At 40.7% G+C, this 22,831-nt stretch overlaps 2 pseudogenes; one reads left to right on the top strand and one right to left on the bottom strand.

Annotated features, from left to right (window-relative positions):
• Positions 1-4,132: 4,132 nt before the first annotated feature.
• Positions 4,133-5,646, bottom strand: LOC142179114 (acetyl-CoA-benzylalcohol acetyltransferase-like; annotated as a pseudogene).
• Positions 5,647-7,232: 1,586 nt separating this feature from the next.
• Positions 7,233-8,188, top strand: LOC107804366 (epi-neemfruitin B synthase L1AT-like; annotated as a pseudogene).
• The last annotated feature ends 14,643 nt before the right edge of the window (positions 8,189-22,831 follow it).

Genomic DNA, 22,831 nt, shown 5'->3' with positions numbered 1-22,831 from the left:
AAGCTCCACGGTAATTTCTAAATTGAATGCAGCAATAATGACATCAATACATCCTCTCAGAGAAACAATCACTCAGTGCTCCCATTAACTCCAACCTCACAATCACTCTTTCCTCTCAATCACTCAGCACTCGGCACTCGCACTCAGTAGGTATTTGCGCTCACTAGTGGGTATGCACAGACTCCGGAGGTGCTCCTTCAACCCAAGCGCTATATCAAGCCAATCATGGCATAAATCAATAAAATATGTTGCGGCGTGCAGCCCAATCCCATAAATATCCTCACAATTAAGCCCTCGGCCTCACTCAGTCATCAACCTCTCCAGTCTCTCGGGCTCTTGAAAATCATGATAAGCAGCCCAAACAGCAATGATATGATGCATCAATTATGAATAATAGAGACTATGATGTCATATGCAAGTAAAACCGTGATTGAGTACAGAACATTAATATTGACAGATAATTCAACATGTAAACGACCTTTGTGTGTCCCAACAGTGTCAACACATGGCTTGATCATGATTTATAGTTCAATTTCTCTAATACGTGGAAAATTGTACGGATATCAACAGATTATTCAACTACACAGTTCCATGGAATTGTCCAAGTCACAATTCGTACGGTGCACGCCCACACGCCTATCACCTAGCATGTGCGTCATCTCAAAACCAATCACATAACACATAATTTGGGGTTTCATACCCTCAGGACCAAATTTAGGACTGTTACTTACCTCAAACCGTCTAATTCTTTATTCTGCAATGCCTTTGCCTCGCAAATCGGCCTCCAAACGCCTCAAATCTAGCCACAAATGATTCAATTTGGTCAAAACAAATTATAGGAATTAATTTCATATGAAAATACTAATTTTCCATCAAAATCCGAAATTGCACTCAAAAATCGCATGTCTCGGAACCCGACAAAAATTACAAACTATGAACGCCCATCGAACCACGAGTCCAACCATACAAGTTTCACCAAATCCCGATATCAACTCGACCTTTAATTCTTCAATTAAAGTGTTTGAAGATTTCTACCATTTTCAACCCAATCTTTACTTATTTGAACCGAACAATCTTTCCACAAACCTTATTGGTACGTGCATGTATATATAATACTCTCACACCCAAGAATCGTACTCTCAATCACCCATCTTTATCCAAACTCAAAATTGAAGACTATGGTTAGAAATTCTTACTTCTTTGAAGCCCTAGCAAGATCGTTATGAAATTTTCAAACCTTGAACAAGAATTGATAAACAAATGACTAGGTCTTCACTTTCTCTCTCTAAGATGCTCTCAACTCTCTCAAAAATATCAAATGAAACCCTTCAAAATGACCCCTAATAGTGTTTTATAAGAACGGGGTTGGGTTTATAAAACAAGAGAAATGAAGCTCTGAAACATACTCTGCGGTTGCATATGCGACCGCATAATGCACATGCGGTCCGCGAAATGGCTCCACAGAACTGGGTATTTTCTGCCCGGGTGTGCGGTCACTATGCGTCCCGCAGACCTATTCTGTGGTCACATAATGCACCGCAAAATAGTTCTGCGGTCAAATAATCGACCACAAATTTGCACTTACACATGTCGAGCTTCTGCCCACTATGTGGCCTGCAGAGTAATTCTGCAGCCACAAAGTGGACCGCAGAATTGCATCTTTCTTCCAAAAATTTTTCTTTAACTCCCTCGCGCATTGTTCAATCCAAAAGGTCCGAGCCGCATAAAATTCTCAAACATGTAAGCCTAATTCGGCACCACGAAACCTAAATTTCCTTAGCAAAACTTTTCCAGGGTCGTTACATATCAGTCAACATCCGGTGAACCTTTTCAACTTAAGTGCTAAATTCCAAATCATTCCAAAACCTCATCGGACCCGAACCAATTACCCCCAACTAGTTAAATAACAACCGTAAAGCATAATTTGAGCAGTAAATGGGGAGACGCGGTTGTAATACTCGAAACGACCGGGCGGGTCGTTACACCATATAGCTTATTTGTCTACCAATGCTAATACTATCCATAGTCACCCCTTTTGAGCCTGTAGACCTGTTCTTTGGCAACCACATTACAAGCCGAATCTCCTTTGTTGTTAATCAAATCTTGTTAAACCTTTACCTCCGAAAGCACTTAAGTAGCTAGAAGCGTAAAGAAACAGATTGGGTAGCTTTTGGGTGGAACCATATAAAGACCGACAAGGTGCACTTTTGTACAAACAAAAAAAGGTACTAGCCTAAAATACCAAATTAAGGAGAGTGAAAAAAAAAGAATAACTGGAAAAAAAAAGAAAAAAAAAATAACACCTCCATATCTCTAAAATAAACTCACTTATTTGTTAAATTCTTACTTGGTTTAAAAATTGTAAGCTTACGTTATTGAAAATAAATTGATCGTGCACATTTTATGTATTGATATATTTGGCACGGGAGTTGTCCGTGCGGTTGTGATAGAGATATGGGCACGATATGCCGTGAGAATATGAAAGGGAGGCTGAGACCCGTATTTTTGAATATGATATAAGATATTTAATTGAAAGGATTTTCTTCCAAAGAGTTTTATTCAAAAAACTAGTAGATGAAAGGTGTATATTTTGAAGGACTTGATTAATTGGTTGTGATTGTGATCATTGTTCATTTGGGCAATATTTATGGTGTTCTTGCTGTCTTGCTGTTTACATCACTAGTTGATTATTGTTGTTATCACTGCTATTATTTTCTATTATTTTTGTATACTATATTGCATAGGTTATTAGACTAGTGAGTGTCTGTACCTCGTCACTACTCCACCGAGGTTAGTCTTGATACTTACTAGGTATCGACTGTGGTGTACTGATACTACACTTCTATATATTTTTGTGCAGAGCCAGGTAAATTTGGAGTTAGTTGACCGTTAGCTAACTGTACGGATCTTGCTGTGGAGACTTAAGGTAAACCTGTTGGTGCGTTAGCAGGCTTCAGAGTCACCTTCTAATATTGTACTTGCACTGTTTTATCTCTACTTCAAAACAACTGTATTTGTAGGCTTTCTAATAACTCAGTAGAGCTTATGACTTGTACTACCGGTTTTGGGATTGTAAGTATTGTATAGAGAATTCTACTTCGCATTTGTCAGTCGTTAATTAATATTATTATTATTTCAGTAAATGTTAGGCTTACCGTGTCTCTAATACTAGGTGCCATCACAACATCCTACGGAGGGAGATTTGGGTCGTGACAAGTTTCGTAGCGCAAGAATGGGGAGGAAATAATGAAGTTGACATGTTCACAAGTTCAAGTTTGTGTAGGTTTTCTATACAAGAAGCTGATTTTGGTTGGGGAAAACCATGTTTAATGCATTTTGGTTCAAGGCATAATCAGTATTGTTGGTTGTATGATGCAGAATGTGGCAATGGGAATTGTGTGCAGGTGGATTTGAAGGAAAATAACATGCACTTATTTGAATGTGACAGCGATATCAAGGCTTTCTTTAAGTTTTAGGTTCTTATAAGAGTTTGGGGCATTGAATTTTGAATATCAATTCCTAAAAACAAAAAATAAAAATAAAATTGGGGCTTTTTTGATTGAAACCTTTTGTACTATCTATTTATTTTGTGTGCAAAGGACAAAAGTACAATAGCTTGTTCTTAGTAGACTAAGGGTTTTTAGGTCCAAAATTGTATACTACTGCTATGGTCTCTTTGTAAGCTGGTCAGGAGATCTTAATCTTTGTACGTGATATAGGATTTGAATTTTGGAATAAGAATTGGAATACTCATAACCTCCTAAAACTTATTTTAATTTTATAAACTTCTTTTTTCATCTCAATACCTCTTTGGCCGAACAATAATAAAAAGATTTCACAACATAATTGTTTTCAATAGACCATCCCTCAAGAAAAGCGTTTTAAAAAAACAGTTTAAAAAAGAAAAAAAAAACGAGTAAAATGTTGTGGTGAAAATACTGTAAAAAGAAAAGAAAAAGTAGAAAAAGTAGTAAAGATACCCAAATAAAAGTAGAAATAACAATAATAAATTTGAAGAATAAAACAGTAATAGGATAATAATAATGACACTGACAAGCACAGGGTTGAGCAAATAAGGTGCTCTAAACTCTAACCAAGTTTTCCCACGGAAGGATAAATTGCTCTACTGCCTACTAACCCTCAACCGTAACCCACAAAATAATTGACGAAAATAATATTTTTTTTATTAAGAACCAAATTCACGTCGTCCTGGATCAACAAATCACTTATAGAAGCTTTAACAAAAACCTAAATCTTGGTAAAAGCAAGGAAATCTTGGTCACGTTCAATGAAGTCCATGTAATTTTCCTTCAAATCCATTTGCACAGCAATACTTGTGCCACATTGTGTAGAATACAACCAAAACACTTGATTATGTCTTGATCCAAAATGCATTAAACTTGGATTCCCCCATCCAAAATCAGCTTCTTGCATATGAAATCTGCACAAACTCGAGCACGTAAATTCCTCAAAATCATCGTTAGCTCCCCATTCTCGTCCTCCATAACTTTCGTTATATAAATTAGCCACCATGTCAACAACATCGTCAGCTGAAGCTACGTCACAATAATTAATAATTTTCTGCACTTTCTCTCTAATCAATATTATAAAGTCTTGCAACGCCATATCAGTCACTTTTGGTTCAAATGTTATTGGAATTTCAATTATGAAATTCCCAAAAGGGTTATATGCTTCAGGATATTTAAGCTTACCGCGTAAATTCAATGGAAATGACATTAATGATGGCTTCCATTTCCCTGATATTGCCTGTGAAGCGCGAAGCAGAGCCCTCCATAAAATTGCTGTGATCATCTCAACTCGTGAATGTTTAAAACTTAAAACACCTGAATTGTTACAATTTGTTAATTTGCCTCTGATTTTTAATAAAGAGACTTCATCTATAGCAAACTTTTTGGAAACCAATTTAGTGTCTAGACGCTTTCCAGGGAAAATAGCAGAAGGCTTAAAAATCTTGGATATGTCTCTTGGTCCAAAAATGTTAACCAAATTAAAGCTCATGAAATTGATGCTGGAATTCCCAATTTACACACTTTTGACTACTCGTAAATGAACGTAAAACTCGTCCATCCATCGATAGCAAGGTGTGCAGTGCTCATAGATAACGCGAATCCACCACATTGAAAAATTGTAATTTGCACAACCATGAGTGGTGTGGTAAACAAATTAGTCGACGTTCTTAATTCCTTGTGGCCAAAAATGCAATGGAAGGTCGAAATTAGTACAGTGTTTGTTGGAGAAAATCATCCATTTGACAATTGACGTTGGCTTTTATGAATGTTATACCTTGATCTTGACAATTGATTGAACGTTTACTTTCAGAAAATCTACCAGCAGCTGGATAAACGTGAGTCATAATCCTGATTCTTCGAGTTGTTGTACCATATGATTATGGGTGTAGGAAGAGTTGATGGGGTTATGTGGATAAAAAAGAACAAGAGGCATATGTGTTTTCTCAGCTATTTGGTCAAAGAAAGATAACTTAAAATTTTGAAGGTGATTAGGAGTTGGAGAGGATGGTTTTATAAGCTTCTTGGAAATGATTTCAACTTGAATTTGGTCACTCAAATTAACACAAAGGCTACCCATTTTTGATGTGGTAAAAATATTATGGAATTAAGAAAAAGAGAGAATTGTAGAAAAATTGAAGACAATTTTTATATCAGAAGTTTCAGGTCCTATTTATATTCGGAAAATTCTGAAAAATCTTCAAAAGATGGGAAATTTCCATAACATTACCAAACATGGAACTGCTAATGCACTATTGCAGAAGTTTATTTATATCATTTGCAATTTTTACTTAGTTAAAAGGCTTATTTTGAACTACTTTCCTTACCAAACATGGAACTGCTACTTTTTGTTGTGATAAACATGTTTATAGGTCACCCTATCAATATAATATTAAACACTGGGTAGGTGGGGGAGCTAAAGTAAGGCAAGGGCATTCAATTGAATTTACTTCAGTGAAAAATTGAAATATTGTGCAAATAGAGTAAAAATGAGTACTGACCTCTCTATAACAACATCTTTATATAACAGTCATTCACTATATAAGTCAAATTTTCCTCAGAACCGATTTTTTAAGTTATATATTACCTCTCTATAATAGCAACGACCATATTTATAGCAGAACATTTTTTGTAAAATTACCCCTCTATAATAGCCATATAGAATCATTAAGATTACAAATAATAGTTTTAAAAATATGCACACAACCATTTCCATTAAACAAAGTTTCTATATTGCATAAGATAAACGGTTTGAAGATTTGCACATATTATCTTTTTCATGGAACAAATTCCAAAATATATTTAGATACAAAATTTAAATATTAATCTCTTAGATTGTCTTCAAAGGAAAGTTATTGGATACTTTTTTGCTGAAAATTTGGATACGAATCTTCGCCAATTCAAGCGTTATATCACTAGTAAGAGAATAAATCTACAAAACAAGCTACAATTACAAAGTTCGCCCATCAATCTTGAAAGAATTTTTTTTTTTGGTAACTTTAAAATGTCTGCCTTGGAGTTTAAATCTTTATACATTTAGTTATGAATTTATTAATAATGTATTAGCTTTCTTCAAATATTTAACTAGTGAAATATGCATATCTTTTGATATTTTAAATTTGAATAATTTTTTTATCTTTTGTATATAACAATAAAAAAGGAAAAATAATTAATTTTTGGATAAATTTTATCTATAATAGCCAAAAATATTTAGACGTCAAATGTTGTTTAAGTGTATAATAGTCATTCACTATAAAAGCTAAAAACTATCGGAACAAACGGGATTGTTATAGAGAGGGTTGACTTTATAAAGTTTTCCTTTTTACACAATGAGGTTTCTCAAAGGATTTCTGCAAATGAGCCTCTTTTTGTTTTTTTTAAAAAAGGGGGATTTGTAATAAATAATTAAGACAAGTTACATGCTATAACAAACAACAGTAAAATTCCTTATACCAATGATTTATATAATTTAAACTCTATATATAAACAGTTAAATTTTCTTGACATAAGAAATTTTTTAATTAATTAGGTAAGGGTGTTAACAATTGCTTCAAATCATGAGTTCAAATCACAAATATAACATGAATTATTTTTAAATCCCCTTCCGTAAATTCGTGGCTCTGCTAGGGTTGGCAGAACCCATAACTTTCCCTATATAAAGGGAAAGGCGTGAGATGTTGATGACATATTCTTCAAGAACCTCTAACTTCTTCAGTTCTTTAATTTGTTTTCCCTTTTTCCATTATCACCATATTTATATACCATGATTTTCCAAAAGGAAACCATGGAAGTTAAAATCTTGACAACAAAGTTGATAAAACCATCTTCACCAACTCCAAATTACCTTCAAAATTACAACCTATCATTCTTTGATCAAATAGCTGATGAGGCACATTTACCTCTTGTTCTTTTCTATCCTCCTTGCAACAACAACACCAACAATAATAGTACAGCTGAAGATCAGCTCGAGCAATCTTTATCTAAAACTTTAACCCATATTTACCTAGTTGCTGATAGATTTACTGAGGATAACTCCTCGATTCACTGCGCCGATCAAGGGGTTAAATTTGTTAACGCCAAGGTAAATTGTAAGCTCAATGGCTTTCTTGAGAAAGCACAAAAAGATGTCAATCATGCCTTATCTTGTTGGCCTCAAGATACTTGGGATGCTGATGAAAGTAATTTGTTCATAACACCAATTAGCATTGTGCAAGTCACAAAATTCAATTGCGGTAGCATGGCTCTTTCTATGAGCCCTGCACATACCGCGATGGATGATTTCACAACTTTCACATTCGTTCACGAGCGGTCAAACGTGTGCAAATTGGGGAATCCTATAGAGAAAATCCACTTTTTGAGCTTTAATATGGCTAAGATTTTCCCACCAAGAGATGTATCGTAAATTCTCTTGCCTCGTGTCCCCCTGGAAAATCGTATGGACTCTATACTAGATGCCAAGAAGTTATACATCAACCAAGATTCTATTTCAAGGATCACAGAAGAATTAACAAAATCAACGGATTCTAGAGCTTTATGCTTTAAGCCCTCAAGAGTTGAAATGATTATAGCACTTGATAAAGGATGACAAATGCATGTTTTGAGTGTGTTTACGTATTATTTCTTGTATGAGCTGTGGGAGTTCACACCGCTTTTGATGTGAAAATGTCACGACCCCAATTTTTCTCTGTAGGATGTCGTGATGGCACCTAGTCTCTAACACCAGGTAAGCCTATTAATTATGCAAAATGCAAAACTGAAACTCAAATCTCAACATATAAAATAAATCAAACAACGATTCAAATAGTTACAACTCCCAAAACTCGGTAGAAATAAGTCACTCGCTTCTAAGAATTTATTCTAAGTGTCTCTATACATCAGAGTCTAATGAGAATAAGAAAAATAACATAATAAGGATAGAAGGAGACTCTGAGGTCTGCGGACGCTGACAGATATACCTTGAAGTCTCCGCGTACGGCTAGTTCACTAATGCGTGGTCTGATAGGAAGTACCTGGATCTGCACAAAAATATGTGCAGAAGCGTAGTATGAGTACACCACAGCGGTACCCAGTAAGTGCCAAACCTAACATCGATAGAGTAGTGACGAGGTTAGGTCAGGCCCTAATGGAATAATAAAAGTCAGGGTGAAAAGTTTAACAAAATAATAAAAAGTTTAACAATATAATAATAAAAATGACAATAGGAATGAATCAAGTAAGTAGTATGTCACAATTTAACTACACAAAATAAGGGCAAATAATACCTCGCGGAAGGAAAACAAAAATTTACAACTTTAAGGAAAACACAAAAATAACCAAAGGCAAATGCAGCAATAAAGAAATATCAACAAGGGTACTCCCGAGGTACAGCCTCGTAGTCCTAAATCATAAATAAATTTACAATATCTCATTTCCTTATATCACCGCGGGAGCCTTCACATTTAATTTTAAAGAAAATATTTTTTTTCCGAAATAGCATCTCGCATTTTAGCCACCCTTATCACACCGCATGACTTCTAGTAGTTTCTCACTAGTCATGCGTATCAAGCCACCCTTATCTCAATACCAATCCTAAGGAAAATTTTCCCACACAAGGTTAGACAAGTCACTTACCTCGACTTGTGTAATTCTTTACTCTGCTGTGTCTTTACCTCGTGAATTAGCCTCCAAAAGTCTCGTATCTAGTCACAATTAATTCGATTTAATCAAAACAAATTATTGAAATTTATTCCATATGAAAATATAAATTTTTTAAAAAAATCTGAAATTTAACTCAAAAATTACCTGTGGGGCCCACATCTCGAAACTCGACAAAAGTTACAAAATATGCACGCTCATTCGACCACGAGTCCAACCATAAAAGTTTTACTAAATTCCGACATCAACTCGACCCTCAAATCTTCAAATATAACCAAGAGAGTTTCCAAAATTTTCCAACTTAATTCACTAATTAAATGTGAAAAACTACCATAGATTCGGGTACTTTAACGAAAATTGAGTTAAGAACACTAACCCGATATTTTCCTTGAAAATCTCTCGTAAATAGCCTCTCCCCGAGCTCCAAATCGGTAAGATCCATTTTCAGAACTTAAACATTCTCTCCAGACTTTTCTTCTTCGCGAATGCGACAGTTCTCTCGCGTTCGCGAAGCACAAAATTGTGCTGCCCAAAAATTGCCCTTCTCAAATGCAAGACTTTAGTCATGAATGACATGCTTTACCAGGTGAACGTTCGCAAATACGGCCTTCACTTCGCGAACGCGAAGACAAAAATCCTTACTAGCCATTTTCCCTTTCGCGAATGCCTAGCCTCACATCCTTGCCTTACGCGAACACGAGCCCCATATCGCGAACGCGATGAACAACCTCGCCTGCCTCCAGTTCCTCTTCGCGAACACGAGACCCTTCTAGCGAACGCGAAGAAGGAAACCATGTGCAGACATCAGAAAAATTCCAGCAGCATTCCAAGTCCAAAAATTGATCTGTTAACCCTCCGAAACTCACCCGAGGCCCCCAGTACGTTAACCAAATACACCAACAAGTCCTAAAACATCATACTAACTTAGTCAAAGCCTCAAATCATATCAAACAATGCTAAAATCACAAATCATACCTCAATTTAAGCCTAATGAAACTAAGAAATTCCAACTTCTACATTCAATGCAGAAACCAATCAAATCAAGTCCGATTGACCTCAAATTTTGCACACAAGTCAAAAATGGCATAACGAACCTATTCAAATTTACAGAATCGTATTCCAACCCCAATATCAAAAAGTCAACTCCCCGGTCAAACTTCCAAACTTAATTTTTATTTTAGCCATTTCAAGACTAATTTAACTACGGACTTCCAAATAATTTTTCGGGCACGCTCCAAAGTCCAAAATAACCATACAGAGCTATTGGAATAATCAAAACTCTTTTCAGGGGTCATTTACACATAAGTCAACATCCGGTCAACCTTTTCAACTTAAGCTTTCGACCTTGAAACTAAGTGTCTCAATTCATTCCGAAATCTCTCCGGACCTGAACCGACTACCCCGGCAAGTTACATAACAGCTATAAAGTGCAAAATGAGCAGTAAATGGAGGGACAGGGCTACAACTCTCAAAACGACTGGCTGGGTCATTTCATCCTCCCCATCTTAAACAAACATTCATCCTCGAACGGGTTTAGAATTATACCTGGAGTGGTGAGAAGATGAGGATAACAACTGCACATATCATGCTCGGTCTCCCAAGTCGCCTCCTAGACTGGATGACCCCTCCATTGTACTTTTACTGAAGCAATGCTTTTCGATCTCAACTTTCTAACCTGTCTGTCCAAAATGGTCACTGGATCCTCAACATAAGATAGATCCTTGTCCAAATGGACCGAGCTGAAGTCTAACACATGAGAAGGATCACTGTTATACTTCCGGAGCATGAAAACATGGAACACTGGATGAACTTCAGTGAGACTAGGTGGTAGTGCAAGTCTGTAAGCCACCTCTCCAAGTCTCTCAAGATTCTTAAAAGGTCTGATATACCTAGAGCTCAACTTGCCATTCTTTCCGAACATCATAACACCCTTCATAGGTGAAACCCGAAGCAAGACCCGCTCACCAACCATGAATGAAACATCACGAACCTTCCGATCCGCATAACTCTTCTGTCTAGCCCGACTCAAACCAACCCACTAGAGACCGACACCACCTCCCATATAAGGCCTCATACGGAGCCATCTGAATGCTCGACTGGTAGGTGTTGTTGTAAGCAAACTCCGCAAGTGGAAAGAACTAATCCCAAGCACCCCCAAAATCTATCACATATGCATGAAGCATATCCTCCACTATTTGAATAGTGCGCTCGGACTGTCCATTCTTCTGAGGGTGAAATGATGTACTCAACTCCACCCGAGTACCTAACTCACATTGTACGGCTCTCCAGAACCGTGATGTAAATTGTGTACCCCGGTCATAGATGATAGATACCGGTATACCTTTAAGCCTGACAATCTCGCGAATATAAACCCGAGTGAGCTGCTCCGAAGAGTAAGTAGTAACCCCAGGATTAAAAGAGATGACTTAGTCAATCTATCCACAATCATCCAAACTGCATCGAACTTCCTCTGAGTCCGTGGGAGCCCAACAACAAAATCCATAGTGATCTGCTCCTATTTCCATTCTGGAATCTCTAACTTTGAAAGCAATCCACCCGGTCGCTGATCCTCATACTTCACCTGCTGACAATTTAGGCACCGAACTACATATTCCACTATGTCTTCCTTCATCCGCCTCCACCAATAGTGTTGTATCAAGTCCTGATACATCTTTGCGGCACCTAGATGAATGGAGTACCGCAAACTGTGAGCCTCTTGGAGAATCAACTCACGCAAACCATCTACATTGGGCACACATAGCCTTCCCTGCATCTGTAATACACTGTCATCTTCAATAGTGACTTCCTTGGCATCACCGTGTTGAACCGTATCCTTAAGGACTAGCAGATGTGGGTCATCATACTGACGGTCTGATACGATCATAAAGAGAAGACTGAGAAACTACACAAGCCAAAACTCGGCTCGGATCGGCTCAAAAATATCCAATCTAACAAACTGGTTGTCTAAGGCTGAACATCCAAGGCTAAAGGCCTTTCTACTACCGGTAGATATGCTAAGCTGCCCAAACTCTCTGCCTTACTACTCAAGGCATCGACCACTACATTGGCCTTGCTGGGGTGATAGAGAATGGTGGAATCATAATCCTTAAGCAACTCCAATCACCTCCTCTGCCGCAAGTTAAGATCCTTCTGTTTAAACAGATGCTGCAAACTTCGGTGATCGGTGTAGATCTCACAAAGGACACCATACAAGTTGTGCCTCCAGATCTCCAAGGCATGAACAATAGCTGCTAATTCAAGATCGTGGACCGAATAATTCTTCTCATGTAACTTTAAATGTCTAGACACATAGGCAATCACCCTATCATTTTGCATCAACACTACGCCAAGATAAATACATGACACATCACAATACACAGTATAAGACCTTGAACCTGTAGGCAACACCAATACTGGGGCTGTAGTCAAAGATGTCTTGAGCTTTTGAAAGCTCTCCTTACATTCCTCGGTCCACCTGAACAGAGCGCCCTTCTGGATCAATTTGGTCATATGTGCAGCAATAGAAGAGAAACCCTCTATAAATCGGTGATAATACCCTGCTAAGCTAAGAAAACTTCGGATCTCTGTAGCTGAGGATGGTCTGGACCAACTCTGCACTGCCTCAATCTTCTTCGGATCTACCTTAATTCCTTCATACGAAACTATATGACCCAAGAATGCCACTGAATCTAGCAAGAATTCACACTTCAAAAAATTTGCATATAACTTCTTTTCTCTCAAAGATTGAAGCACAGTCCTCAGGTGCTGCTCATGATACTCTTGGCTCCGGGAGTACACCAGAATGTCATCACTAAACACAATGACGAAAGAGTCAAGATAGGGCTGAAATACATTGTTCATCAAATGCATAAATGTTGCTGGGGCATTAGTCAGCCCAAAAGACATTACAAGGAATTCATAGTGACCATACCGATGAAAGAAGTCTTCGAGATATCTGGATCCTGAATCTTCAACTGATGATAGCCCAAACGCAAGTAAATCTTAGAGAACACCCTGGAACCCTCAAGCTGATCAAATAGGTCATCAATACGTGGCAATGGATACATGTTCTTCACTGTAACCTTGCTCAACTGGCGTTAATGAATACACATCCGCATAGAACCATCCTTCTTCTTCTTCACAAATAAGACAGGAGCACCCCAAGATGATACACTGGGCCGAACAAAACCCTTTTCAAGTAGTTCTTGTAACTACTCTTTTAATTGTTTCAATTATGCTGTGGCCATACGATATGGTGGAATAGAAATGGGCTGAGTGCCCGGTAACAAATAAATGCCAAAGTCAATATCTCTATCGGGCGGCATACCCGGAAGATCCGCTAGAAATATATCTAGAAAATGCATTACTACCGGAACTGACTCCACGGTAGGAGTATCAACACTAACATCTCTCGCACAGGCCAGATACACATCATACCACTTCTCAATCATTCGTTGAGCCTTAAGAAATGAAACAACCTTGCTAGGAACATAATCTAAGGTACCTCTCCACTCTAGTCGCGGTAGACCTGGCATAGCCAATGTCACCGTCTTGGCGTAACAATCAAGGATAGCGTGATAGGGCGACAACCAGTCCATGCGCAAAATAATATCAAAATCCACCATACTGAGCAATAATAAATCATCTCTAGTCTTAAAACCACTGATAACAATCAAACATGACCGACACACACAGTCAATAATAATAGAATCACCCAAGGGTGTAGATACATAAACAGAAGAACTCAAAGAATCACGGGATATGCCCAAATATGGGGCAAAATAAGATGACATAAAATAATAAGTGGAGCCTGGATCAAATAATATTGATACATCTTTATGACAGACCGGAACAATACCTGTGATAACAGAATCAGATGCAACTGCCTCCGTCCTAGAAGGAAGGGCATGATATCTGGCCCGGCCTCCCTCTCTAGGGCGACCTCTACCTGTCCAACCTCCACTTCTAACCGGCTGTGCAGGTGGAGTAGAAACTGGTGTAGTAATCACGACTTGAGAAGCCTGAGGGCCCTGTCGAATGGGTGGGGCCTGAGAAATCTATGGAGGTGCACCCCTCTTAAATCTGGGGAAATCCCTCATTATATGATGAGTGTCACCACACTTAAAACAAGCCCTCGAATGATGTGGCTACTAGGACTGGCTCGGACCTGATCGACTGGACTGACCGCTAAAAGCACCCTGTACAAGAGGTACAATAGACACTAGCGATGCATAATATAGAACCTGAGGTTTGGGAGTAGCCGGAATATCACTGGCAGCTGGAAGTGCTAAATGAATAGGACCGCCCACATAGCCTCTACCATGACGGGCTACAGCTAGGGCACGAGAATTTTTATATGTGCCAGAATCTCGAGGCCTCTTAGCTTCTATCTCTTCTCTCTCCCGGATTGGAATACCTTTCAATATCCTAGCAACTGACACCACCTGCAGGTATGCGATGTCCATCTCCAGTTCTCGGGCCATACTGAATCTGATACTAGGATGGAGCCCCTCAATAAATCGACGAACCCGCTCTCGAACAGTAGCAACTAAGGCTAGTGCATGCCTAGCCAAATCACTGAATCAAACCTCATACTCTGACACGGTTATAGAACATTGGCACAACTACTCAAACTCCGTGCACCATGCATATCTGAGACTCTGAGGAACAAACGAAGAACATATCTGAAAACTGAGTCCAAGTGAGTGAAGCTGCCACAACCGGACTATCCAACCCTTATGCTCGCCACTACTGTTAGGCCTATCCTCTAAGCTAGAATGACATGAAAGAAACTCCACTTGAATCCACAATACCCATAGTACGGAGGATACAATGACATTCCTCAAGAAAACCCTAAGCATCCTCTGAAGCCAAACCGCTGAAAATGGGAGGGTGGTACTTCTTGTACCTGTCGAGCCTGAATTGCTCCCCTTCTGAAACTGCTTCCCTAACCTCGTGCCGAACTGGGACAACTAGATGTACTGGTATAACCTCTAGGGAATGGTCCACCTGGGCCCGTGGTTCTCGGGTATGGGCAGCGAGAGTCTGTGCTCCTCCCCCGGCCTGAGATATGGAAGGAGCAAGTGGAATCAACCCTGCCTGAGCTAGACTGCCAAACATGCTCAAAAACTAAGCAAGAGTCTCCTGAAGTGCATGGGTAGTAACAGGCATCTCAGGTACCTGCTCTCCAACTAGAGCTACTGATGGCTCATTTGCAATAGCTCGTACAGGTGTTCTGGCTGCACCACATAGTTTTGCTCGGCCTCTGGCTCGGCCTCTACCCCGGCCCATGCCTCTTGCGGCTCCAACAGGGGGCGCGAGTGTATGATCATCAGATCCAGTTGTTCGTGTCCTCACCATCTGTGAGAGAATAGAAAGACAATGGTTTAGAACTTCGAAGTCAACAAATGCGCATGATAAGGAATCAAAGAAGTGAACATTTTCCTAACAGTTCCATAGCTTCCCAAGATAAGTACAGACGTCTTTGTGCCAATCCGCGAGACTCTACTAAACCTGCTTGTGACTCATAACACCTATGAACCTAGAGCTCTGATACCAACTTGTCACGACCCCAATTTCCCTTCATTGGATATCGTGATGGAACCTAGTCTCCAAGACTAGGTAAGCCTATCAATTATGTGGAATACAAAACTGAAACTCAAATCTCAAAATATAAAATAAATCAAATCGCGATTCAGATAGTTACAACTCCCAAAACCCGGTAGAAATAAGTCACAAGCTTCTAAGAATTTATTCTAAGTGTCTCTATATATCATAGTCTAAAGAGAGTAAGGAAAACAACATAATAAGGATAGAATGTGACTCCGAGGTCTGCGGATGCTGGCAGATATACCTTGAAGTCTCTGTGTATGGCTAGTTCACTGATGCATGGTCTGATAGAAAGTACCTAGATCTGCACTAAAAGATGTGCAAAAGCATAGTATGAGTACACCACATCGGTACCCAGTAAGTGCCAAGCCTAACCTCGGTAGAGTAGTGACGAGGTCAGGTCAGGCCTTACTAGAATAATAAAAGACAGGGTGAAAAGTTTAACAATATAATAATAATAATGACAATGGGAATGAATCAAGTAAGTAGTATGTCGCAATTTAACTATACAGAATAAGGTCAAATAACACATCGTGGAAGGAAAATAAAAATTTACAACTTTAAGGAAAACACCAAAAATAACCAAAGGCAATGCAACCATAAAGAAATATCAACAACGGCACTCACGATGTACTGCCTCGTAGTCCCAAATCATAAATAAATTCACAATATCTCATTTCCTTATATCACCGCGGGAGCCTTCACATTTAATTTTAAAGAAAACATTTTTTTCCCGAAATAGCATCTCGCATTTTAGCCACCCTTATCACACCGCGTCACTTCTAGTATTTCCCCTACTGTAATGACCTGGCCGGTCGTTTTGAGAGTAATAGCCCTGATCCCCTATTTACTGCTTTCCTTATATCTATTTTAACTTATGTGACTTGTCGGGAGGTTTTGTTTTGGTGTTTGGGATGTTTTGGGGCACTTAGTCCCTAAATAGAGGCTTAAGCCTTAGGATTTTGACCGTATTCGGAACTATATGAAGATGACACCAAAATAGAGTTTTGTTCAGTTACGTTAGCTCCGTTGGGTGATTTTGGATTTAGGGTTATGTCCGGATTATGTTTTGGAGATCTGTAGCTCATTTAGGCTTGAAATGGCGAAAGTTAAATTTTTGGAGATATTGACCGATAGTGAACTTTTTGATATTGAGGTTGGAATCCGATTCTGGAAGTTAGAGTAGGTCCGTAATGTTGAATATGACTTGTGTGCAAAATTAGAGGTCAATCGGACGTGGTTTGATAGGTTTCGGCATCGGTTGTAGAAATTGGAAGTTTCAAGTTCATTAAGTTTGAATCGGAGGATGATTCATATTTTTAGCATCGTTTGATATGATTTAAGGGCTCAACTAAGTTTGTATGGTGTTATAGGACTGGTTGGTATGTTTGGTTGAGGTCCTGGGGGCCTCGGGTGTGTTTCGGATTCTTAACGGATTGAATTTGGACTTATGCAAATAGCTGAAGTTTTTGGTTCCTGGTGTTTTCGCACTTGCGTTGGAGTGACCGCAGGTGCGGACTCGCACGTGCGAGAGGAGGATCGCAGATGCGGGCTGGAGGAGTTTTGCCTGGGGTTATAAGTGCGACATGAAGTCCGCAGGAGCGGAGTCGCTTCTGCGGAAGCTTGAACGCAGAAACGGAGAGGCCTGGGAGGTTTGGGATCGCAGGAGCGGAAGGGTCCCCGCAGAAGCAATATCGCATGTGTGATCCTTGGTCCGTAGAAGTGGAAATTCTGGGCATAAGTGGAATCCGCACCTGCGATGATTTTTTCGCAGGTGCGGCATCGCATGTGCGACTGGTGGTCCGTAGATGCGGGAATGCCTGGGCAGAACCCTTTTAAGCGAGGCTTCGAGTTTTTTGGCCATTTTGTTCATTTTGTGCTTGGGTTTTGCGATTTCTTGAGAGCATTTTCGAGGGATTTCTTGAGGTAAGTCCCTTGTACTTATTTTTGATCAATAATCTTGCTTCCCCATTTATTTTTCCACCTAGTTAGTATGTATTTAAGGAGGAAATTGGGAGTTGGAGGCTAGGGATTTGAAGAGTTTGATTTTGGGTTTTGAGTGGTCATTTGAGGTCGGATTTTGTTAAATTTGGTATGGTTAGACTCGTGAGTGAATGGGCTTTCAGATTTTATAATTTTTGCCCGATTCCAAGACGTGGGCCCGGGTCGACTTTTAAGCACGGATTTCAGAATTTTTGTTAAAGTCAAGATTTCATTAATTAGATTAGTCTATTATAGTTGTATTTATGATATTCAATTTTTTTTGCTAGACTTGGGCCATTCAGAGCCGGATATTCATGGAATGAGCATTGATATCGATTGATTGAGCTTGTTTCGAGGTAAGTGGCTTGCCTAACCTTGTGTGAGGGAAATCCTCTTAGGACTTGGTACTATTGTGATATGTGAGCGCCATGTATATGAGGTGACGAGTACGTACATGGGTATTTGTAGAAAAACCCGATTTAGTTTTCTGAGTAGTAACCTGTTTTTCCTTTAATTCGAGTTATACCATTGAAATAAGTATTAGTCTGTTTTTATTCTTAATTGAGCAAATTTCAATATGTGTAGTTATCCTGCTTAGTCTAATATCGCATGTCTACGTGCTTTAACTGCTTATTTGAACTCTGTGAAGCATGCCTAGTTGATTTCCTGTTTTCCCTATCCTTTATCAGTATTGACTGTAGAAATCTTGCTGTTAACTGTTGTATTTATCGGTTTGAGATGTGTGTTTACTTTTGAGACTACGAGGCAGTTCCTCGGGAGTTCTCCCTGCATATTTACTTTTGATACTACGAGGCGGTTACATGGGAGTTCTCCCTACATATTTACTGTTGAGACTACGAGGCGGTTTCTCGGGAGTTCTCCCTGCACATTTACTTTTGAGAATACAAGGCGGTACCTCGGGAGTTCTCCCTGTATATTTACTTTTGGGACTATGAGGTGGTTCTTCGGGAGTTCTCCCTATACATTTACTTTTGAGACTATGAGGTGGTTCCTCAGGAGTTCTCCCTGCACATTTACTTTTGAGACTACGAGGTGGTTCCTCGGGAGTTCTCCCTGCATATTTACTTTTGAGACTACAAGGTTGTACCTCGGGAGTTCTCCCTGTATATTTACTTTTATTATTACGAGACGGTATCTCGAGAGCGCCACTGTTGTTATATCATTTTGCGGTGTCGTTATTTCTTTGTGAATACTTGTTGTTGTCTTCTCCGTTTTACTTTATTTTTTTTATAGCATGTGTCTTATTATTATATCCCCGTAGGGCCCGGACCTGACCTTGTCACTACTCCACTGAGGTTAGGCTTGGCACTTACTGAGTACGGTTGTGGTGTACTCATGCTACTCTTCTGCACATGTTTTGTGTGCAGATCTAGGTACTTCTTATCAGCCCCGCTACTAGCAGAGAGTGCTTGCTACTGTACGGATACTTCAAGGTATATCTGTAGCATCCGCAGACCTCGGAGTCCCCCTCTATTCCCTTATATGTCATTTACCTTCCTTACTTCTTTTATTAGACTCTGGTGTATAGAGATACTAGTTTCCTCCTGTAGCTTGTGACTTATGATGTTTCGGGTTTTGGGAATACTATGTATTATTAGAGTGTTGGTTATTGTAAATGCCGAGCGGCATTGTTATCAGTTATTTAGTTATCTGTTACAGTTAGTTGTTAAGTTTTGTTTCCATTTTTGATATTTCCACATCTTTGTTAGGCTTACCTAGTCGTAGAGACTAGGTGCCGTCACGACATCTTACGGAGTGAGAATTGGGTCGTGACACGTTGGTATCAGAGCAATAGGTTCATAGGCTGTCGTGAGTCACAAGGAAGTTTAGTAGAGTCTCGTGGATCGGTACAGAGACGTCTGTATTTATCTTCGGGAGGCTATGGAACTGTTAGGAAAGATTACACTTCTTTTATTCCTTGTCGTGCAAAATTGTTGACTTCGAAATTTTTAAACTTCTATATTCTATTCTCTCACAAGCGGATCTGATGACCAGGCACCCGCACCCCCTACTAGAGCTGCGAGTGGCAGGGGTCGGGGTAGAGGCCGAGGACGTCCACGCGGTGCAGCTAGAGCACCCGCACGAGCTGCTACAGAGGAGCCCCCAGTAGCTCCAGCTGGAGGGCAGACACCTGAGATACCTGTTGCTGCACCAGCCCTCCAGGAGACTCTAGCCCAGTTTCTGAGCATGTTCAGCACCTTAGCTCAGGCTGGATTGATTCCACTTGCTCCTGCCACATCTCAGGTCAGGGGAGGAGCAAAGACTCCCGTCGCCGATACTCCAGAGCAGGGGGATCAGGCCGACCTGGTTCTAGAGATTTTACCGATGCAGCCGGTAGCTCCAGTACAGCCCGAGGTTGGGGCAATAGTTTCTGAGGCGGAGCAGCTCATACTTGAGAGGTACAAGATGTAGCACCCACCTACCTTCAGCAGATTGGCTACAGATGATGCTCACGATTTTCTGGAGGAGTGTCATCATATTCTCCTTACTATGGGCATAGCGGAGACGAGTGGGGTTTCTTTTACCACCTTCCAGCTTAGAGGAGCAGCCTATCAGTGGTGGCATGCTTATGAGCTGAGTAGTCCGGATGAGGCAGCTTCACTTGCATGGACCCAATTCTCGGACATGTTTTTGAGAGGGTATGTCCCTCAGAACCTCAGGGACTCATGGTGCACGGAGTTTGAGCAGCTGCACCAGAGTACTATGATTGTGCCAGAATATGCAGTCCGCTTCAGTGATTTGGCCCGACATGCACCGGCCTTGGTTGCCACAGTTTGAGAGAGGGTTCGTCGGTTTATTGAGGGACTCTACCGCAGTATCCGGATCAGTATGGATAGGGAGCTAGAGATGGATATTTCTTATCAGCATGTTGTGAGTATCGCCAGGAGATTGGAGGGCATGCTTGCCCGGGATAGAGAGGAGAGAGAGGCCAAGAGCTCTCGAGAGACTGGTTCTTCTTCTTGTGCTCGTGCCCCAACAGCTCGCCATGGTAGGGGTTATGTGAGTCGCCCCGTTCATTCCGCACTTCTAGCCGCCAGTGGTATTCCGGTCCCTTCTAGGCCCCAGGAGCCTTATTATGCACTGCCAGTATCTAATGCACCTCCTGCACGGGGTGCTTTTAGCGGCTAGTCCAGCAGACCTGGCCTGAGCCAGTCACGCCCTCCGAGAGCTTGTTTTGAGTGTGGCGACACCTGCCATATGGTGAGGGATTGCCCCAGATTTAGAAGGGGTGCACCTCCACAGACTTCTCAGCTATAGCGTGCTCCACCGGGTCCTCAGGCTATGATTCCAGCACCCGTTACTGCCCCACCTGCTCAGCCAGCTCGATGTGGAGGTCAGGGAGATCGAGGTCGCCCTATAAGGGGAGGCCAAGCTAGATATTATGCTCTTTCTTCTCGTATAGAGGCAATTGCTTCCGACTCTGTCATTACAGGTATTGTCCCGGTCTGGCATAGAGACGCATCAGTATTATTTGACCCAGGCTCTACATATTCCTATGTGTCCTCTTATTTGTCCCCGTATTTGGGTGTATCTCAGGATTCTTTGAGTTCCCCTGTTTATGTGTCTACTCCTGTGGGAGATTCTCTTGTTGTGGACTGCGTGTATCGGTCGTGTTTGATTGCTCTTAGTGTTTTTTAGACCAGAGCCGATTTGTTATTGCTCAGCATGGTAGACTTTGATATTATTTTGGGCATGGACTGGTTGTCGCCCCATTATGATATTCTTGATTATCACGCTAAGACCGTGACGCTGACTATGCCAGGTTTACCGCGATTAGAGTGGAGAGGTACCTTAGAGTATACTCCCAGCAGAGTTATTTTATTTCTTAAAGCTCAACGAATGGTTGAGAAGGGGTGTGACGCGTATCTAGCTTATGTGAGAGATGTCAGTATTGATACCCCTGCAGTTGAGTCAGTTCCAGTAATGAGGGACTTTCCTGATGTGTTTCCAGCTGATCTTCCGTACATGCCGCCCGACAGAGATATTGATTTTGGCATTGATTTGTTGCCAGGCACTCAGCCTATCTCTATTCCTCCGTATCTTATGGCTCCTCCTGAGTTGAAGGAGTTGAAGGAACAGTTACAAGAATTGCTTGATAAGGGTTTCATTCGGCCCAGTGTGTCACCTTGGGGTGCTCCTGTCTTATTTGTGAAGAAGAAAGATGGCTCTATATGGATGTGTATCGATTACCACCAGCTGAACAAGGTCACAGTGAAGAACAAGTATCCTTTGCCTCGTATTGATGACCTGTTCGATCAGGTACAGGGTGCCAGAGTGTTTTCCAAGATTGACTTATGTTCAGGCTATCATCAGTTGAAGATTCGGGAGCCAGATATCCCGAAGACTGCTTTCAGGACTCAGTATGGGCACTACGAGTTTCTTGTGATGTCATTTGGGCTGACCAATGCCCCAGCAATATTTATGCACTTGATGCACAGTGTGTTCCAGCCCTATCTTGACTCATTCGTCATTGTGTTTATTAACGACATTTTGGTGTACTCCCGGACTCGGGAGGATCATGAGCAACACCTGATGACTGTGCTTCAAACCTTGAGAGAAAAGAAGTTATATGTAAAATTCTCAAAGTATGAGTTTTGGCTAGACTCTGTGGCATTCTTGGGTCATGTAGTATCGAGTGATGGGATCCAGGTGAATCCGAAGTAGATTGAAGCAGTGCAGAGTTGGCCCAGACCATCCTCAGCTACGAAAATCCGGAGTTTTCTTGGTTTGGCAGGGTATTACCGCCATTTTGTAGAGGGATTCTCATCCATTATAGCACCTATGACCAGGCTGACCCAGAAGGGTGCTCCTTTCAGGTGGACAGAGGAGTGTGAGGAGAGCTTTCAGCAGCTCAAGACAACTTTGACTACAGCCCCAGTATTGATATTGCCTTCAGGTTCGGGGTCTTATACAGTATATTGTGATGCGTCATGGATTGGTCTCGGCGCGGTGTTGATGTAGGACGGTAGGGTGATTGCCTACACGTCCAGACAGCTGAAGGTACATGAAAAGAACTATCCTGTCCACGACCTTGAGTTAGCAGCCATTGTTCATGC

Source organism: Nicotiana tabacum, unplaced genomic scaffold (genome assembly GCF_000715075.1).
Source record: "Nicotiana tabacum cultivar K326 unplaced genomic scaffold, ASM71507v2 Un00374, whole genome shotgun sequence".
In the NCBI taxonomy this organism is placed as follows: Eukaryota; Viridiplantae; Streptophyta; class Magnoliopsida; order Solanales; family Solanaceae; genus Nicotiana; species Nicotiana tabacum.
Note: the sequence above shows the minus strand (reverse complement) of the source record. Positions and strands in the feature narration are given on the sequence as shown.